The sequence below is a fragment of the Pezoporus occidentalis genome, unplaced genomic scaffold (assembly GCF_034315485.1).
Source record: "Pezoporus occidentalis ecotype Australia unplaced genomic scaffold, CSIRO_AGI_Poc_V1 ctg118, whole genome shotgun sequence".
In the NCBI taxonomy this organism is placed as follows: Eukaryota; Metazoa; Chordata; class Aves; order Psittaciformes; family Psittacidae; genus Pezoporus; species Pezoporus occidentalis.
The window spans coordinates 2,228,583-2,248,113 of record NW_026912972.1 but is presented as its reverse complement, the minus strand read 5'-3'; the positions used below and the strand labels follow the sequence as shown (position 1 = coordinate 2,248,113).

The 19,531-nt window shown below is 48.5% G+C and overlaps 1 long non-coding RNA gene across 1 annotated transcript; it reads left to right on the top strand.

Annotated features, from left to right (window-relative positions):
- Positions 1–8,433: 8,433 nt before the first annotated feature.
- Positions 8,434–19,055, top strand: LOC134175697 (uncharacterized). Its single transcript, XR_009969112.1, has 3 exons — positions 8,434–8,530; positions 18,695–18,757; positions 18,992–19,055. It is a non-coding gene; the product is annotated as an uncharacterized LOC134175697 (long non-coding RNA).
- Positions 19,056–19,531: the final 476 nt, after the last annotated feature.

Genomic DNA, 19,531 nt, shown 5'->3' with positions numbered 1-19,531 from the left:
AAGTACAAAAAGGTATTACAGCATCCAATCCCTGTATTTAATGGAAGTAGCTCTTTGACTTGATGCTCATTGCTCTTTGTAAAATAGGCATTCCCATAGTCTTCTTTTTCCTACAGCTCCATTCATATAGACTATATAGATCTATATGAAGGGATTTATACAGATTTGTATAGATCCATAAAAAGCTCAGAGGCATTTCTAAATCAAGAGACACCAGAGCACGCTAATGGAAACCAATGGAGTGCTGTGCTCCAAGGTTTCCTCAGTGAGTTCTCTCCTGGCAAATCAATCTGAGTCTTCAGCTAACCCAGCAAAAGGTCAGCCAAGCCATCAAACATCTCAAAGCACAATTAAGACCCCAAATGAGAGAAGTTACAGTTTAATGCTGAAGCTTCACTGCCAGTTGATGCTCAGCAATTACAAGGGTCACTTGAAATACTATCATCAGAATCACTGGATGTGTCAGAAACCTGTCTCTGCTGATGGGCATTAGGAAATGATTTTGGTGAGCAAATAATCTTGTTATTTGCTGCTGCTATAAAGAACAGACTACTACTACTAATAATAGACTATATAATAAGAATAGACTAATAATAGACTGCTGCTATTAAAAAAGAAAGGGGTGGGGAAGGTAAAGAAAAAGCAATTCAGGCTGTAGCTGAGAAAGAAGCTGCTTTGAGTCTGAAGAATTCAGGTGAGGGGAGGGGACGGAAGGGGGGAGGAGAGGAAAGGAGAGGAGAGAAAAGGAAAGGAAAAGGAAAGAAGAGAGGAGAGGAGAGGAGAGGGGAGGGGAGGGGAGGGGAGGGGAGAGGAGAGGAGAGGAGAGGAGAGGAGAGGAGAGGAGAGGAGAGGAGAGGAGAGGAGAGGAGAGGAGAGGAGAGGAGAGGAGAGGAGAGGAGAGGAGAGGAGAGGAGAGGAGAGGAGAGGAGAGGAGAGGAGAGGAGAGGAGAGGAGAGGAGAGGAGAGGAGAAGGGATTGCAGGGGGGAGGGGAGGGGAGAGGAGGAAAGGGGAGGAAGGAGAGAGAGGAGAGGAGAGGAGAGGAGGGAGAGGAGGAGAGGAGAGAAAAGGAAAGGAAAAGGAAAGAAGAGAGGGAGAGGAGAGGAGAGGGGAGGGGAGGGGAGGGGAGGGAGAGGAGAGGAGAGGAGAGGAGAGGAGAGGAGAGGAGAGGAGAGGAGAGGAGAGGAGAGGAGAGAGGAGAGGAGAGGAGAGGAGAGGAGAGGAGAGGAGAGGAGAGGAGAGGAGAGGAGAGGAGAGGAGAGGAGAGGAGAGGAGAGGAGAGGAGAGGGAAAAAGAAAATGCAGACTTTAAACTAGGGATTATCAGTCTCATAATGGAATGAAATTCAACTTCGGGCTTTTTATCTCCTGCCTAAAGAAATGGCATAAGGAAAACCAACAGCAGCTATGTCAAATGAAAACTGACTGAAGAACCAACAGTGAAGCCAAAAGCAAATCTGAGATTTGCTGACACCATTTCTTATTGATGGAAAACAGGTGAAACACCATTGGAGATAATTGAGTTTGACTCCTTTTTTTTTGCCATGACAAAAATCTGGCTCATTTATTTCATGTTCTCAGATGTAGTGTATAAAACCCCAACAGATTCCCAGCTGAAATGCCACCTCCACATATTAGCAATCTACTTTCATTCACTTGGTGTATGTTATGAATGTATTATCTAAGTCATAACATAAAGGTTTCTCCATTATAAGGTGAGATTATAAGGCATTACACTGCAGTTTATAATGCCAGTGGAATAACTCTGAATCAAGGGTTACAACAAAATTCTTGATGGGGAAAGATGTTATGGGAAGTAAGTGCTTCCCGTATGGAAGTAACTACTTCTACCCCAAGCTGTTAAGCTTCAATAACTCAGATATGACTTCAGGTATCCTGAAAGGCTGGCTGACACAGAAGGTTTCTGTCATTCCTATATTTTGGTACCCAGAGCAAAAGTATATAGAACATGTTTGCTATTTCATTTAAACAACAAGAGATGCAAAATAAATACAAAATGGGTTATTCATGGCAGAGTGAAAGAAATCCTTGCTCCTGAGCTTAGATTCCAGATACCAAATCTCATCAGCCTACCTGCTGCCTAATTCCTTAAATGTACTTCTTTAGACTAGAAAATGCAAATGACGTAGCAGAAATAGGAAGATAAATCGAGGATATACTTAATGGATTATACAGAAAATGAGCAAGAAATGCCCTATAATTATTCCAGGCTGTTGAGCTGGTTTCCTAGCTGATTTAAAAAGACTTAGCTACCTCCTATGGAGCAATAACTATAGACAACTATTGGTATATGTGTGTATATATATATATATGTGTGTGTGTGTATATATAGCCAATTCAGTGTGGCTCCCAGCACATACTCCAGGCTTGCTCTTCTCCTTCTGTCAGCTTATCAGCACCATACATCACGGGCAAGGTAAGGGCCTCTGAGAAGCCCAATAAACCTCTTTTAGGCAAGCATCTCCACCAAAGCCATTTGTCTTCATTCATTATTGTACCTGGAAACACCAGAGTTGCCTGTAGAAATAACACGTGAGTTCATGTTTGCCTTGCTGTCTTCAGCACATGGAACAGTTTTTGTCTGTTTGGGTTCTTTGTGTTTAAAGACATTGAGGTCAATACAACTTAATGTGGATTTCAAATGCTCTGTTATGATGTGGAGGTTTGCAGGGGCAGAAGAACTTGTGCTTTTATGAGGTTTAGCCACTGGAGTCTGACCTACAAGAAAAAGCCTTCCAAACCCCTCTTCATTTCTGTGCTTCCTTGGCGGACTGAGCTGTGCATGTCTGCACCATTCATCTTGCAGACTACAAAGAGCTACAACATTAAGCATAAAGACAAGGGAAAAGGGAGTAAAAGCATGAAGTGGTACCAAAGCAAACCAGAGATTACTTCTGCCATTTCCACAATGGTCTTGAAATGCCCATTAAATAATAACAATATTAAAATGCTAGTTAAAAAACAGTAGGCAGCCCTGATTTAAAAACCATTTGAGGACCTCATGATGCCTGGTAATAAAAAGCATCATACGAATCAGGAAAGGAAGGCATTGTAATGATTCACTTGACAAGACAGCCATCCCCTCAGGGTTAGGATTCCAGCTTTCAGACCTGGCCCTCAATGGCCACTTTATGGACTATAGCCATTTCTTGGTTAACAGCTTTACCAAGGAACAACCTGACCCTGCAACTCCCTTCCATCTGCATCAGTAAGAATCAGTAAGGATCATACAATCATGGAAAAAAAAACCTTCCCCCCTTTTTATATTCTGTGTTTAAATGTGGTATATTACTACATATTAACATATTCCTATTAAAATCCTCATGTATTCAAAACAATAAGAGACAGTGCATAGATCTGTTTTTCCTGGTGTTTGACCACCCCTACTCTGGCATCCCAGTGCAACCAGCTCTTACTAGACAGAGAACTTCATCTCCCACCCTGTCTCACCAGCTGCATATTGTAACCAACAGCTTCCTTGCATTGATCCAGAGATAAACCATAATATTAATATCTGTAACATACTCCAGTCCATAATATTAGTGAACAGGCAACATCCAGCCTAGAGGCCCAAGAATCGCAGAGCGCTTTTGGATGCTTTGTTTTAGGCACTAGATGTCAGTGTTTTACCTACTCTTACATTGCCAGCTATGATGGATGAAGTTATCAATAGCTAAAGATGTAAAGCATCCTTAGTTTAAAGAAGAGGAGCCAGTCACACAAATGCATGACACCAAAAGTACCTGCCAATGTTATCTAGTGTGTACAAATACACATAAGAGCTGCTTAAGAGACCTAGCCAGGAGTTTTTAATAGAAGGAAGGAAACACATATGTTTCTTCAAAACTTTTTTTCTATATTGCACATCATTCATCAAGGTTTTGACCTGGAAAAAGAAATTGGATAGTTTCTTAGCTCTATGGAAAAGTTTTGGTGCAAGCAGTTCTACTAAGGACTTAAACTGGTTTTAAGTCCAGGTAATAAAATGGGTTCAAATACATTGACAAATACATTGACAATGTACTTGAAGCTGGTATCATCAATATGTGGCTCATGTAACTAGGACAGCCACCTGAACTAGAAAATAGAAGAAGTCTCAAATCAAGTTATTAAAACCATTTTAGCCAGGTACATTGTATCCCATCATCACCTTGATATCAGATGAGCAATATGTTACATAGTTCAAAATACAATCCTACCCCTTCTCCTCATACATACAGTCCATTTATAGAATCATAGAATGGTTTGGGTTGGAAAGGACCTCAAGATCAACCAGTTCCAACCCCCATGCCATGGGCAGGGACACCTCACACTGAACCATGTCGCCCAAGCCCCTGTGTCCAACCTGGCCTTGAACACTGCCAGGGATGGAGCAGCCACAGCTTCTCTGGGCACCCTGTGCCAGTGCCTCAGCACCCTCACAGGGAAGAGCTTCTGCCTTATCTCCAACCTGAACTTCTCCTGTTTCAGTTTGACCCCATCACCACTTGTCCTATTGCTGCAGTCCCTGATGAAGAGTCCCTCCCCAGCATCCTTGTAGCCCCCTTCAGACTCTGGAAGCTGCTCTGAGGTCTCCATGCAGCTTCTCTTCTCCAGACTAAACAGCCCCAATGTTCTCAGTCTGTTTTTATGCAAAACTTCTTTTAAAAGAACTTGGATTTTAAACATCATGGGGAAAATAGGTAAGGGAAGGAAAACAGCTCATAAATGAGCTTTCTGCTTCTATCCCAACACAAAGGAAAACACTCCAGCATTTTTGTTTAATTCAAACACTAATGACTCACCCTTTTTAGCTAATGTATCAGTGTACCTGAAATTCTACCTCCCACATGCTTGTGATGGCATGGACCACCTTCACGCGGCTAAGGTGTTGGCTGAGATTTATAGCCATTACAGTTAGGAGAGGGACTGCATTAACCCTGCTGCCTGCCTGCCTAGACCTATGGCCTCAGCCTAAACACCCAGGGAGAGGAAACACCTCTGGTTTACTGGACGCTCAGGCAGGGATTTGAAGCTGATGCGAGCTTCAATCGTGAGCTTGATCTGTTCACAGACAAAGTAACAGCTAGTGCAACCATGAGCCATGCAGAGCTGACATGTGGACCTGCAGAGGCTTTTCCCATACAGCCGGGGCCCCAGGGAGACTTGCACAGCCTTGTGTTTCCTGCTAAGCACATTGCTGTTAGCCAGCATCAGAGATGGTGTGTAGGGTCCCAAAAGTGGGATGACTGCATATATTTGGATTATGGTTTTTAAGTCCAAAGCTGAAAAGTCTTATTGAAGAGAAGCTGTCGGCTACTGATGCACACTCACCGTGAGGTTACTACTTAATTTGAGCTTCCTTGCAGATCACCCCATGCATGGCTGCCCCTGCACCAGTTACAGTGATATCCTCCTGAAATCAAGTTTTCCAGTCCTTGAAGAAGAGCATTTCTGAAATAAACACTACAGCAAGTTACCATGAGCACTATTGGCTTGACTGGGAATGGACTTCAGCACCAGCACAGCTTAAATTAGCCTGTGCAACTTCCCAAGACACCGGTACCTGCAGGAATTTACACATCTCCTTGCCTTCCAGGTGGTCCTGTCTCTGATGCATCACATTCCTGCTCCTCTCACCAAATCCTTGTTGTTTCCACTTTTCCCACAATACAGGGCTGAAGGAATGGGCCTCATGGCTCCCTTTTTGACCATCAGAGGTGCTCCATACTGGACAGCCACAGCAGAGTGCTGTTTGCCCTTCGGAGAACTCATATAGTAGAACAAAGAAGCAACTATGACTTTCAAAGAGAAAATACTTCAGGTTGAACACCATCTGGAAGTTTTCAAGGTAGTTTTTGTGTTCTCTTTTGTCCTTCAATATACCTATGCTCTATCTTACTTTGCACGTCTTCAGAGCATGAGAATTGTGCACCATAAAGCAGATATAACAAAAATAAGTAAATCCACCTACATTTTCTTTTCCTTTTTTTCCAGTCTACTTATGTATTAAGCTAAATATGGAATCTGAAGTATGTGCTGCTAGTTGTATTCAATGGCAGCCTATGGGCCTTGGGGGAAAGGGAGGGAGTACCTTTGCTGCAGAAAGGTCCATGTTAATCTTGCTGTGTCAGTACTTGTAAATGAAGTGTTGCAAATGTCCTACAAGTAATGTGCAAAGACATAAAGGTCTTGCTGGGCATCACCTATGCATGGTGAGCTCCGGAGCAGTGCCACCAACATGGATATCTGCTAATGCTTTTCCACCTAAGATTCCATGGCAGGAGCCAGCGGGTGAAAGAACAGTCTGTATGGCCCAGGTTATAGTAGGTGGCCTTTGTATGTTCCTGTATGGCCAGGATCAGGGTCTGGAATTTTGTACATATGGAGCTGGTTTCTGGGTCACCGGAAAGTGCTGTGCAAGGAGGCTTTACATAAAGAAATGGAGTTTTAGGTGGGTAAGTAAAGGAGGATATCCATGTTGGTGGCACTGTTCTGGAGGTGTGTAGGTGATGCCCAGCTCCTGTTTTTTGTCCTAACACATCAGGCTTAGGAGCAGGGTCTGGACATTTGCACTTAGGGAGATGGTTTCTTTGGCACCTGAGAGTGCTCTATATGTGGGCAGTACGCAGATGGACTTTTTTATGTCTGTAAGTAAGTGAGGATATTTCAACCTGCTCTAGTGGAAGGTGTCCCATCACTCCATGGAGTGATGCTGCTCTCAGCTGCAGTCAGCTTAACTAGGAGCTTATAAGGCTTGCTTCATGTCATGTAGGAGGCTTCTCTTCTCCAGAAACATAACTACATGTAGACAAGCACTGGGGGTACAGACTGGTGTAACGCTTCTCCAACATTATACGCAGCCCTCACTCCCACCTGCTTGCTTCCACTGGCTTTTGCAGACCCCGATGCAGGTATCAGACTGTGCAATCGGAAGGGCCATGCCTTCTTGCCTGCCTTTCGCCTTCCATGGCCGCACAGATCAGGTGAGGACCAGGAGGTCAGGCACTTCCAAGGCCAAGTATCTTTATGGCAGCAGCACCTGCATACAGGGAACTGCAGCACCAATGTACCTTTAGACACCATTTCTTAAGGAAGGCTGGGCAGAGGTGAGTATGCACCTTTATTGCTTTGAAGGAGTGGAGTGTTGCAGATGAATTTGGATATTCAAAAAGGGCTGGGAGGAAAAGCATTGCTTGGAGACTGTTTTTTTTACTGCAGCCAGAGCTGGCATGGCATAAGCCTATTGTTCACAGTAAGACAATGTACAGTAAGCACCATTCAAGGCATGTCATTGTAGATATGTAATACGGTGTGGGCTAGGAGAAATGCAAGTCTACAGGGTCAGGGAGCATGATACAGAAACAACCACGGACTTTTACTATGTCCAGACAGGTAGGTTAAACCACATGTACTAGCAAGTTCCTACATCAGGTTTGACTTTTACCATGGATGGAAGTGGTGCAAATAATCTCTGAGCTCAATGATGTGCACTATCAGAGCTTCTGCTACACTGGCTAGTGCTGTTGGATTCACGTTGGACACTGTCTCTGTAGTTTCAAGAGCACTGTCTCTGTAGTTTCAAGAGCGCATGTATGTATTTTGCTTAAAATGTGCCTTTGATAACACTGACTGCACACATAGTACTCATGTACGAAACTATTTGTTGCTCAGCTCATAGAAGGAATGACACTGGTTCAGCATCCCACATGCTGAATCCAAGCATAGCAGTGTTGAGCACTGAGGAAGCAATTTTCAAGCTGGATTTGCTCAACTAGCAGATACTCCACCCAGTGAGATACTCCCATCCCAAAAGTTACTCTTTGTTGCTAGAAATGGGTGCTCAAGCTGGGGCTGTTCCAGAGTCTCCTGTTCTTTGCCAGTCATGCAAAACATGATGATATTGACTCCAGGACTTTGAGATTCAGTCTTGGAGCCATAGAACTGCTTGGCGGTGATTGCCCTGCTGCCAGCTGAGGGGGTGGCCAGCCACAGTAGGTACATCACAAATCAATGCTGCTGTTGCGCTTGTGCTCCTAAGTGATGCTTTCAGCAGAGGAGGAAACTCAAAAGAAGGAAGTGGAAGTGTTTCTTGGAGAAGCAGGCATGCAGAGGAACACTAAATGCAATACGCATAACTACTGCAAAGGGATGAAATAACGGTCCCTAATAGCTGACTCCAAAGATAGCCCTTTTCTTCTTTTCCTGGGTTCATGCACTGTATCTATTCATATGCCAGAGCAGATAGAGAACATGGTTAAAGCTTGGGTATTACAGTTGTTAGGTTGGATCTTGTAGGTGGCACTTTGGGACTGGTTGGGTAGCATAGGTGGTACATTGGATATTGGAGGTGTCAGGCTAGGTAGAGTATGTCGCACTTGAAGTAGCGTAGGCGGCACTTGAAGGGGTGTTAGGTTGGATATCATTGGTGTTAGGTTGGGTATTGTAGGTGGCACTTTGGGAACCAGAGGTGCTAGGCTGTGTATTGTAGGTGGCATTTTGGGTACTGTAGTTGTTAGGTTGGATATCATAAGTGACACTTTGGGTAGTGTCACGTGATGAAAGTTTCCAAATGAGTCTGAAGAGGAACTGAGTCTGAGCCCTTTCCATGAGTCTTGCGCCTCAGCTGCTACCCCAGGCTGTGATAGCCCAAAACAAAGAGGATGATTTATGGGGTACCCAGGTGCTGTAGAAACAAGTGCCTGGGCCAAAGGGCTGATGAGGTCTCACCCACACCTGATCTCAGCCTACCCTGAGCCCCCTTGCTCTATCTGTGAGAGGGGAAACAGGCACGGAGCTGCTGGGTCATCTCCAGGGCTTGCAAGGTCCCTGCTGGTGCAAGCATCAGGAAGATGCCTGCTGGAAACTGCAGCGCTTGTAATGGGAGGCAGAGTAGGTGCTTCCTTGTGTTGGGCATTACTGGCATTTAACTTGTGGGGTTTTCTCCTCTTCTTTAGTACCAACAAGGAAGCACCTTCCAAAGGCTTTTTCTCCTATTTGCATCTGTCCCATCGTCCTTATCCAGACACTTGGAAGCTGGTGGATGTTGTGGATTGCTGGAGAGGTGGGATTGGTTTTAGGCTGGGGAAGTGTGGAGGATCCTGACAGAATTCCTGGATGAGTCAGGCAATCTATTTCCTGGTCTCCACAGTAGGGGTTTCACAGAAGCCTCATCCTGTTGAGTGTAGCTGTAGTTGAGCTACACGTGAATAATCCCTGCTGCTGGGGCTGCTGTGGAGCAAGGTGGTTTCCTGAATGTGTGTAACTCAGCCATGCTATTGAACCAGTTCGTTTACCTGCTTGTTTACCTGCTGGGGCTGCAAATACCCCCCAATATGGTCAGAGCTGGTGTCAGAACATGCGAGCATGAGAGGTTCGTGTCTGTCCGAAAGAGCCTTTACCTCTTCTTGAATGGATGAGAAACCCTTTGGACAGAGAGGATGAGGCGAGCCTGGTTTGTTGAATGTGGCACTCATGCCTCAGCAGGGACAGTGCTGCTGCTCTTGGGTCTGTAGAGCAGAGGCACACTCAGGTGTGTCCTTGTAAATCCCTGCTCTGGGTCTTTTCCAAGTTCCCATCTTTCCCCTTAGAGCACTTCTGGAATGATTTCAGTGGTTGGTGCCTCAGTTTCCCTCCCTGTGATGACGCTGGATTGTACCAGCAAACAGGTTTAGGCCACTCCAGCAGTGCTTTTGCTGGGCTAATGTTGTCATTTCTTGTTTGTGTTCCCTCAGCCTTGCTGCTGCTCCTGTCTGTATGTGATCATCCAGAGCAAGACTAGAGGAAATCCAGGAAAGACTGCTGGGATGCCTTCCACCCTCTCCCGACGTACCAGAAACGGGATCATCTGACAGTAAGTGACACCTCTATGCTTTTACGCATCATACAAAACTGTAAAATTGCTTTAGTTCCAAGTTACCACCATGTATTACCCAGAAGCAACTGAGAAATTGTGGTTTAGCTTTGTATGTACATATTGATGAGAGACCTGAGTCACGCTTCTCTGTAGAAAATACCCATGTTTGTATCAGACTCAAATATGTCAGGAAAAGATGCTGTTCCTTATGCTGCTGCTGAAGTGTGTTTGGAAGAGATTCCAGGCGAGGATGGCTCTGTCTAAATAACAAGCAGTATTTGTTTGGGACCACTTTATTCACTGGAAAGGCTTCTGGAGAAAGATCTCAGCATATTGGGAATGTGATGGGAGATGTAAAGGGCTTTGCTGATATTTACTGGGACTTGGATGCGTGTGGTGAAAGGAGAACAAGAAGTAGTCCTGTAGTTGCATGAGCTGAAGCAAGTGCGGTGGGTGCCTGGTGACTTTGAAATGACTTTGAGTTCTTCAAGCCTGTTCTGAGAGAGGTTTCATTGCTCTCCTTGGTTAAAGGAGGGGTTTCTGTGTCAGCCTGGGAAAAGTATTTCTAACCATTGCAGGAACTGGTAACCCCCTGATTTGAAGTGTGGCACCTCTCTGTCCACCTTCCCTTTGCTGGCAGTTCATCTGTTGGTCCTGGTTAAGCTCTGCACTGGGGTTTGCAAGTGATGTCCAGAAATGCCTGCTCTGGTTGCAGTGATTTCTCTCTAACCTGGAAGTGCAGAGGAGTGGCCAGTGTAGGCTGTAAGGGTTGTGTTGGTCAGAGATGCGCTCTGTCCTGGGCAGTTTGAGGCTGAGCTGGGAGGTTGCAAATGGATGGAGCAAGTGCTCATGTGCTGATAATAGCTCCTGTTAGGGATTGTGCAAACCAGCTGAGGAATGGTTTCTGGATGTCAGGGTTGGAGCCACACCATGGGTGAGAAATAGAATGTAATAGGAAGGAATATACCTTTCTTGTGGAGTAGTCAAGCTGTGAGATGAAAAACAATGTGGTTTAGAGCAGAGAAATGAATGGATGCCCCGTGGAAGGAAATGACCACTTTCTTGTTCTTCCCCCACTGTTTGAGAAAATAACTTAAAACCCCTTGAAATTCTTCCCAGAACTTGAAGTTTCACAGCAATATTCAAATGCCGTGATCAGCTTTGCAAAGGTTAAAGGGAATAACCAAGTGGAAGGTGATGGAAATGAATGGATGCTGTGGTGGGGTGGTGTGGAGAGGGAGAGTCAGCTGGGGTTGAGTTGCCTGTAACCCTGAAGCACGTTGAGGGAGCACATGAATGTGTCCTCTGGGGCATGGTAGTTCCCAGAGTGTTTCCCTTGAGATGGGACTGAAGCTTTAAAGGTAATAATGCAAGAGCAAAGTGTCAATGAGAGCTGCTGGCAGAGTGTGATGGGACTGTGGTCCTGGGGGGAGATGCTCATGCTCACATGGCAACTGAGGTCATTGAAGTAAAGAGTGACAATCGAGTTTGGGCAGTGGGCAGGAGCCCTTGTTATGATGGAAGGCATTGATATGGGAAGGAAAAAGGGGATGGAAGAATTCGCTGGTGAGGAGCTGATGTGGGACAGACGAGCAGCGTTTCGTAGCTGTTCCAGCTAACTGCTTGGTTGCATGGCAATGAGCCCATTTAGTTTAGCAGGGGCTTCAGCAATTAACTAATGCAGTCTGGGTTTGTGAAATACACTTTTCACCTTCATGCTCTCAAAGTCAGTGCTAGAGCTGGGTTATTCTGCATACACCTCAAGCTTGCATCAGAGATCAGAGCTTTTTGGGGTTGGGCTGCGTATGAATGTGCGGTGAATGTTGGTGGAGCTGTTCCAGTGCAAGCCATGTGTAGGTGATGCCCAGCACCAGGTTTCTGTCCTGAAGGGGAGGCAGAGCCAGCGCCAGCCCCGGTCCTCTCCTCCCTCTCCCAGTGCTGCACCGTTCAGTAGCTGATGCTCAAGGCAGGGGGGTGGGGGGGTTGCTGGATGAGCACTGCCCTGATTCCCTGACTGTCACAGAGTAGAATGGAGCTGGTGATTCAGTGTTGAGGCCATAAGAACAGAACTCAGGCTCAGGAAATGCTGGCAGGGTCACGTCTGTGAGCTGAGCCAGCTCACCTGCTTGAGCAGAGCTGATATTGCAGAGATTGCCACTGTTAGAGGGCTGTTATCATCCCTGTTGTTCACATGAATCAGTTGAAGCCCAGGGAGAAAACAAGCACAGGGAGCCCAAAACTGGCCACGCATCCTGGTGCTGAGCCCTAGGCGTGTGATGTTTAAACTGGGATGCCCCCTTGAGGTGATGGCTTAAGGTACCTCCTTTCTCCTTGCCCTGTGTCCAGGCCCTAATGGCGCGCAATCACTGTCCCTTGAGGTTCTGTGCCTTCAGTGGAGTCTCCATGTGATTTGCCCATAGTGTTCTAGCACAGTTACATCCTCCCCTAGGTCTAATGCTGCATTTTGGCTTTAGTTGTGGGCTCCTCCCACCTTATGGGACATTTCCTTTTGCAGTCACTGCAAGTGATTTCCTCCTGTTAATGGTGATTTCCATTACTGTGCCATAGATGTGCAAGGCTGGGTGAGCGCTGGAGGCATACCGGTGTGCTGGGATAGCCCAGAGGACGTGCTCTCTCTCGTGCTCTAGTGCAGGAAGAACTGCGGGAAACCTGAAGAAATCTGGGATTAGACCTCGGAGGAAAACTTCCTTCCCAGCAGCTTTTCCCTGCAGAAAGAGGCGGCTTTTGTCAAGAGACCCTGATGTGTGACACATCAGTGCCATGCTACAGAAAGGGGGGAAAAGATGCTACATTATTTCCCCCCTCCTTTCTTCTGCCTCCTACTGGCAAAATGGGAATCTGTCAATTGTGAGCATACGGGGTGAAAACTAATAAAAGGATGAATAAAGTGAAATGATTTTCTGGCTGGGCAGCTCTTTTGTTGGGATTGGTTTCATGTGTGTGTGTGTCGGAATTGGGATGGGAGGGAATAACGTAGCATCTGGACCGGTGTAATGAGAGTAAACCAGGCAAAGATGGCCTAATGAGATGGAATTAATTGGACGTGGAAATAACACCGTGTTCAAGAGAGTAAATGTGAGAGCGGTGCCACTGCCTGACCTGCCAGGTCCATGCAACCCCAAATCAACTCTTTTGCATTAAGGGAGCCTCAAATCACCCCTCACTCGCCAAACCCCATTTGTGAACGCATTGCAGTCCCCTTGAACTGGAGCAGCTTTGATTGGGATGGTGGTGAGGTGCAGAGCAACCCATGGTTAGAGCAGTCTCCAGTTAGAGATGAGCACTGGGCGTGGGGTACTCTTAGCAGATGCCATGGCTGAGCTTGCTGCTTCACTTGAAGTGAGCGGTGATGTTTCTCTGCTGCCCTAGAGGAGCAGAAGGGATAGAAGCAGGAGCTGTGATCTTGTGTCAGTGCAAGCCTGTTAGGTGGACATTCAGTGCCTCTTCATCTTCTCCCCACCCTCTGTTTGAGCAGTGCGGGGGGATCTTCTCCCATGGCTCTGCTGAGCTTCTTCCCCAGGGCTGGTGCCACATTGTGTGCATGGGCTGTGGGGTGCTTGGCAGAAGTGAGGGCAAGGTGTTGGGTTTCTCCAGTACAAGGCTCGGCACTGATGGTGCTCCTGTGCCTCTTTGTCATTGTCCCTCCTTCCTGCCGACAAAGTGGTCCTTACGTTTCAGTCACAGGAGGAATCTGTCTGCAGAGCTTGAGAGGGGAGTGGGAAACAGATCAAAGCTTGCAGGAGAGAGGTGGGATGTGTTAGGCCCCCCTGAATCTTAGTGACAGCAGTTAGAGATGGCCTTTGCCTCCCAGTAGCTGAACCTCCACCATGTCCAGCCAGTGTGCTGATCCTGGAAGCCATCTCTTTGGTCATGGTGTGTGCCCACATCTCACGTGGGTCATTCTGAAGGCCTCCTTGGAGGAGCAGAAAGCACCAGGGGCTTTAGTGCAGCTGAGAGCAGCAGACCCTTAGTGTCTGTACGAGCCAGAGCATCCTGGCTGTGCTGTGCTGCCCTGCGTGCACCCAAGGGTGCTGTGGTGGCCCAAGGCCCATGAGTGCAAGCAGAGCTGCTCTGCGCTGCCCATGAAGATGAGGCATGGGCACTGCTCACACTCCTGGCTCTTAGGAGCAACATCCCAGCTTCTCCTCATGCCTCAGCATCCTGCAGGCAAGCTCTCCTTCCCATAGCCTCTGTGCCCAATGTCCCAGCTCCATTCTTAGCTCTGCGAGGCATCTTGTTGACATCACAGGGATGAGGTCCTCTGCTTCCCTGCAGGCTGGAAACTTGCCTGTGACCCCTGTTGCCTTCAGAGCTGCAGCTTCTGCTGCTCATTAGCTTAATAGTAATGTGGATCAGCAGTGTTCAGTGCTAATGGATGTTGTGAACAGAACCAGGGTGAATATGCGATGAGAACACATCCTCGCTTATATGCACAACAAACCCCTCCAACCAGGGTAGGTTAAGAGCTGACAGAGGCCCTCAGAACAGGCCCTGTCTGGAATGAATGAATCAGACCATTGAATGAATCCTTTAATCTAAAGCATCCCTTTGATTGTGGTGCTCTGTGAAACCAAGTGCCTGCAGCCCTGAGGGCAGTTTGCCATCCCTGGGCTGGGCTTGGATTGTGGAGTCACGCTGGTGCCGTGGCATTTTCCTCCCTTTTCTCCTCTATTAGGAAGCAAAGTGGGGTCAGAGAGAGCATCAGAGTGGGGCAGAGTGGGCACAGGGAAGAAGGGAGCTTCCCTGCTCACTGGGTGTTATTTACAGCACGGGCAGAGAGTGCTTCTTGTCTTAGGGAGCAGAAAAGGCTCAGGAAGAGGCAACTGGGGCTATGGGCAGATGGAGGGAGGTAGTGAGAGCTGTGGCAGGGCTCTGATCCCTGCTGATGCTGTGGTTCCGTTTCCCAGTGGTCACAGTGTGACCCATTGGATGCCAGGGGCTGCTGCTGCAGCCAGGGAGGCGAAGAAGAGGTGTGAATGCTGTGGCTCCCCAGAGTAGGAAGTGTCCAGGACAGGGTGGGAAGTGAGGAGCCGGGGCAGGAGCATGGCTTGCTGTAGGTGGGATGGTGTCTGTGGAGGCTGTAACCTTTCCACTGAGTGCTCAAGATGGGATGTCCCCTTCTGTGGGCAGGGCCTGTCCCTGGAGCAGAGGTGGGCAAGTGCCTGTCATCTGCTATTCTGTATAGCCTGTAGGTAGCCACATGTCATCTCACCCTACCAAAGGTGAGATGATTAATTAATGGATTAAGAGGCAAGGATGTGGAGGAGGGACATGGGTTGCATGTGTCAGCTGCAGTGCTCAGACAGGCTCTGAGGCATCCATCAGGAATGATCTGGTGGCTAAAAACAGTCCAGGGCTGCAGTGAGTGGCTCTGGTTGGAATCAGTGGTAAGGAGCAGCCAGGAGATGACACAGCTCCTGTGTGTTTGTGTGCACCAGCATCACTTGAAGTCAGTGCTCACGCAGTGATTCCTGACGTGCTGGATCTTCCCCCACGGTTTAGCAGGGAAAAGGGATTGCCATTTGCATGGTCTGGACCTGTGCTCCCTGCTGAGGTGGTGGCTGTCCCTAAACACACACCGAGGTGTCAGGAAGAAGCACGTGAGGTCCAAGCTCTCCAGATGCTTTTGTCCCCAGATGGGGTGGCTGTGGAGCAAATGTGGAGCTTGTGCCCAGAGGAAGTGTGTGGACTGGTTGGATTTGGGAATGTCACAGGGATGACTTAGCTATCTGCAACCACTGGTTTAGGGATGCTGTCAGTAGGGAAATGATAGGAACAGCATCCATAATGATGCTGATGGGCTGTGGGATACCAGCAGGGCTAGTGTGGCCCTTTGGGAACCAGGAGAGCATTGGGACTGGGCACCCAGCCCTGATCCCAACCAGTCCCCATCACAAGGCACAGCAGCTCTGGCAGGATGTGCTCGTCAGGGCAGATCTGTGAGTGCTTTGGCTGCACCAACCTCATGGTGTTTGCAGGGCACAGCAGGTTGGTTTTAGCTGCACAGTTGTTTTTGGTGCTGGATCCATCCCTCCTGCCTGCGCTCGGGTCCCTGCACGTGCCTGGCTCCCACCCACTCATCCCATGGGATTAAACCTCCTGAAGGCAAAGCCAGCGCACCTTTGAGATGCCACTGTCCTCGACAACCTGGCTGGTAGGATCTATACAAATGTACTCAAGGTCTTTAGGTGTTCTTCTCCAAGCCCTGGTAACCTCATAGACAACAATGGCTGTCATGGCAGGCTATGGGGCTGCATGTGCCCCCTGTGTCAGCATCCTTTGCTAAGGGCTGCTGAATGTATTTGTGTGGATGGGTGTTTGCTGACTGGGAGCACTGTGGCCGTAGTGGCATTTTCCTGTGCAGGAGCAAAAGTATTTCTGTGCCTGGGAGGAGAAGAGGCTCACATCTGTGTCCAGAGCTCTCGTCTTTGCATCTCACTTTGTATGTGGGGGTTAGGAGTTAGGGCATGGGAAACTCTCAACATTAAATAGGTGGCTGTGAGCTGGGAGAGAGCAGGGAAGCTCCAGCTTACACATTCCCCCCACCATGTGTGACCCCTTTTTTAGCCTGGCAGAGAGTGGCCCTGTCCTAGGGGTACTGGAGGGCACTCAGAGGGCTCCAGTCCTAGGGGACAGCCTGGATCGGGCCAGTCTTGGCTCTTCTCTGAGCAAGGAGCACCCTGAATGTTTGGGGTTGGTTTGAGCTGTCCTGGGCACCCACCTTCCCCTGGCAGTGCTGCTTTGGGCTGGGAGCACGTCTGTCTGGTGAGAGTGTTAGAAGAGGATAACATCTGTGCTGTGTATGAGGTTTTATTCCCTGTTGTCCATGCTTGGCGTAGCCTCTCGGGGAGCATGAGGTGAGGAGCAGGGGTCATCCCACAGGGGTACCCAGGGAGAGTGTGATGGCTGTGATTTTGCTGGCCCTGCATCATTCTCATCCTGCTCCACAGCTTCTGTAGGGAACAGCGCACCTAGGACAGGTAGGCTGCCCTCTAGAGCAGGGGTGCACATCCCGGTGTCCCTCTGGGTGCTGCCCTTTAGGTCTAGCACTGCTTTGTGAGGAGCACTGGTTTGCAGGCCTGTGAGTGAGTGACAAGTGCCCAGTGGTGGGAGGACTTTTCTGGGATGACTTTGTTGGTTTCAGGTGTTCCTGGTACCTGCTGAGGTGCTGTTACTGACAGGGCGAGGTGCAGGGATGCTGGCAATAGGGGATAACGTCATCTCCTGGTCCCAGCGAGGAAGTGCTGTCAGAGCTCATTGGAGTCAACTGGCACCACTCTCAACATTAAATACATATCCAGCAGTGCATACTTTCCATGCATCCCCTCATGAAGCACTTACTTAACCAGGCTTCTTGCTGTAACAGTCTGTGTGCTTCTGTATCTATGTGTCAAGGTGTTGGGCTATTTACTGCTTTGCAGGCTGCATCTGCCTGCAGAGACCATTCTGTGTCCCCACTGTGCCTTGTCCCACTCTGCCAGGGAGGGAGGTGGTTGGGAAAGCAGGTGCAGGATGTCCTGGTTTAGGCTGGGATAGAGCTCATTTGCTTCCCAGGAGCTGGTGCAGTGCTGTGCTTTGGGTTTAGTCTGAGAATGATGCTGATACCATCAGCAGTGAGGTTTTACCTGTTGCTAAGTGGTACTTAGCCTGATGAAAGGACTTGTCAGACTCTTGTGCTGTGCCAGTGAGGATGGACAAGGGAAGCTGGGAGGGAGCAGAGCCGGGACACCTGACCCAAAGGTGCCAAAGGAGCATTCCATCCCACAGCACGTCATGCCCAGGATAGGCACTGTGGGAGTTACCTGGAATGGACCGATTGCTGCTTGGTTTGGGCTAGGTATCAGTTGGTGGCTGCTGAGCAATTGCATTGTGCATCACTTGTGTTTATTGGTTTTTAACCTTCCCCTTTTAGCTTTATATTCTGTCCCCTTGTTACTTCCCTTATCATTATTACTAGTAGGAGTAGTATTATAATGTGTTTAATAAATATTATACATTTTCTATTGTATATTGTTAAGCTCTACAAGGGAGACATGGAGGGGTCTTGGCTGGTGGGAAGGGCAAGGGGCACAGCACGTTGCACTCTAAGCATCATCTTGTGTCTTTGAACCCTGTAGGTTACCAATGGGCTGGAGGGTGTGCACATCGAGAGCAAGGGCTGCCTGTCCATGCTGACCTTCTGCAGCACCTCAGAGGACTATGGCAACTACATGTGTATGGCCAGGAACAAGCTGGGCATCACCAGTGCCAGCATCATCCTGTATGGTAGATGCCCTGTTGCTTTTGCAGCAAGGTGTAGTGAGGAGGAAGAAGAAGAAGAGGAGAGGAGGATGAAGAGGAGGAGGATGGGTGGCCAGCAATAGAAGGGAGTGGGTTTTCTTTAGCAATGCCAGCCCATGGAGGTGCAGAATGGCCAAGCTCTGAGCAGTGAGCATACATGAGAGGGTGCTGAGGAGATGCGCATTGGCCCATGCAGGAGGGCGCTGCCTGGTGATGGTCACGGTGGGTGTTTAGGGATGAGCAGCAGACGGTGAAGAGACAGACAGGACATCATTGGAACGCAGGCTCAAGGAGAGGCCCCATGCAGGTAAGGACACACTCTGGGGACACAGCGTAGGGTATTTGCAGGTTGTCCTATTGGCAGGGATACAGGAAGTTGTTAAGGGGTGCAGGCAGTGGCAGGTTGAGTTTAGGTGGCAGGCTGGGTAGTTGCATGTGGCAATTTGCCTAGCGTAGGTATCAGGTTGGGAAGCATAGGTGTTAGATTGTATAACAAAGGTGTTAGGTTGGGTACTGTCAGTGTCACTTTGGGTATTACAGGTGTTACGTTGGATCCCGTAGGAGGCACTTTGGGAACCACAGGTGTTAGGTTAGGTAGCATGGGTGGCACTTTTGACTCAGGGTTAGCACAGCTTTGTTAGACTGGTTCCATCAGAGGTGCTTGGAGGTTAGACAACTTGTGTTGCACTTTGTGTACTATAGTTGTTAGGTTGGATACTGTAAATGGTACACTGGGTATCGTAGGTGTCAGGCTGGGTAGTATAGGCGGCACTTCAGCTAGTGCTTGGCAGTGTAGGTGGCACTTTGGGAACCATAGGTGTAGGTTAGGTAGCATAGGTGGCACTTTTGACTCAGGGTTAGCACAGCTTTATTAGACTGGTGGGTTGTGAATAGAGACAGGGAACATAGGAATAGGAGGGGATAGAGGGAGGGAGAGCATGTTGGAGGGGAGAGGGGATGGAGGGGTGGGAAAAGGGGTGTGGGGGGGGATGAGCAGGGACCCGGACACTCTGCCCTCCAGATGAGACATCTCTACTTATAGAAAGGAAGCAGTACAGCACTCCCCTCCTTCATCCCCCCTGCCCGGACAGGGAAGCCTCCCCCCTAACTCACTCCCTCCCCAGAGGGCTTAGTGAGGGCAAGGAGGGGCTTAGGGGAGGAGCAACCCCTCCCATCCCCCTAACCCCTTCCCTCTGCTCTGGAGGGAAGGGCCTAGGAGGAGGGAGGGGGTTCTTATACCTGTCCGGAGACCATTCTGAATGTTGTGTCCCATCTGGAATTGCAGCTCTTGTCGTGGACCATCCCAGGGTGCCCGACCTGTCCCCTGCAAAGAAGAGCACCCATCACCACCAATCTCTTCATGCGTCTGCTGTTAGC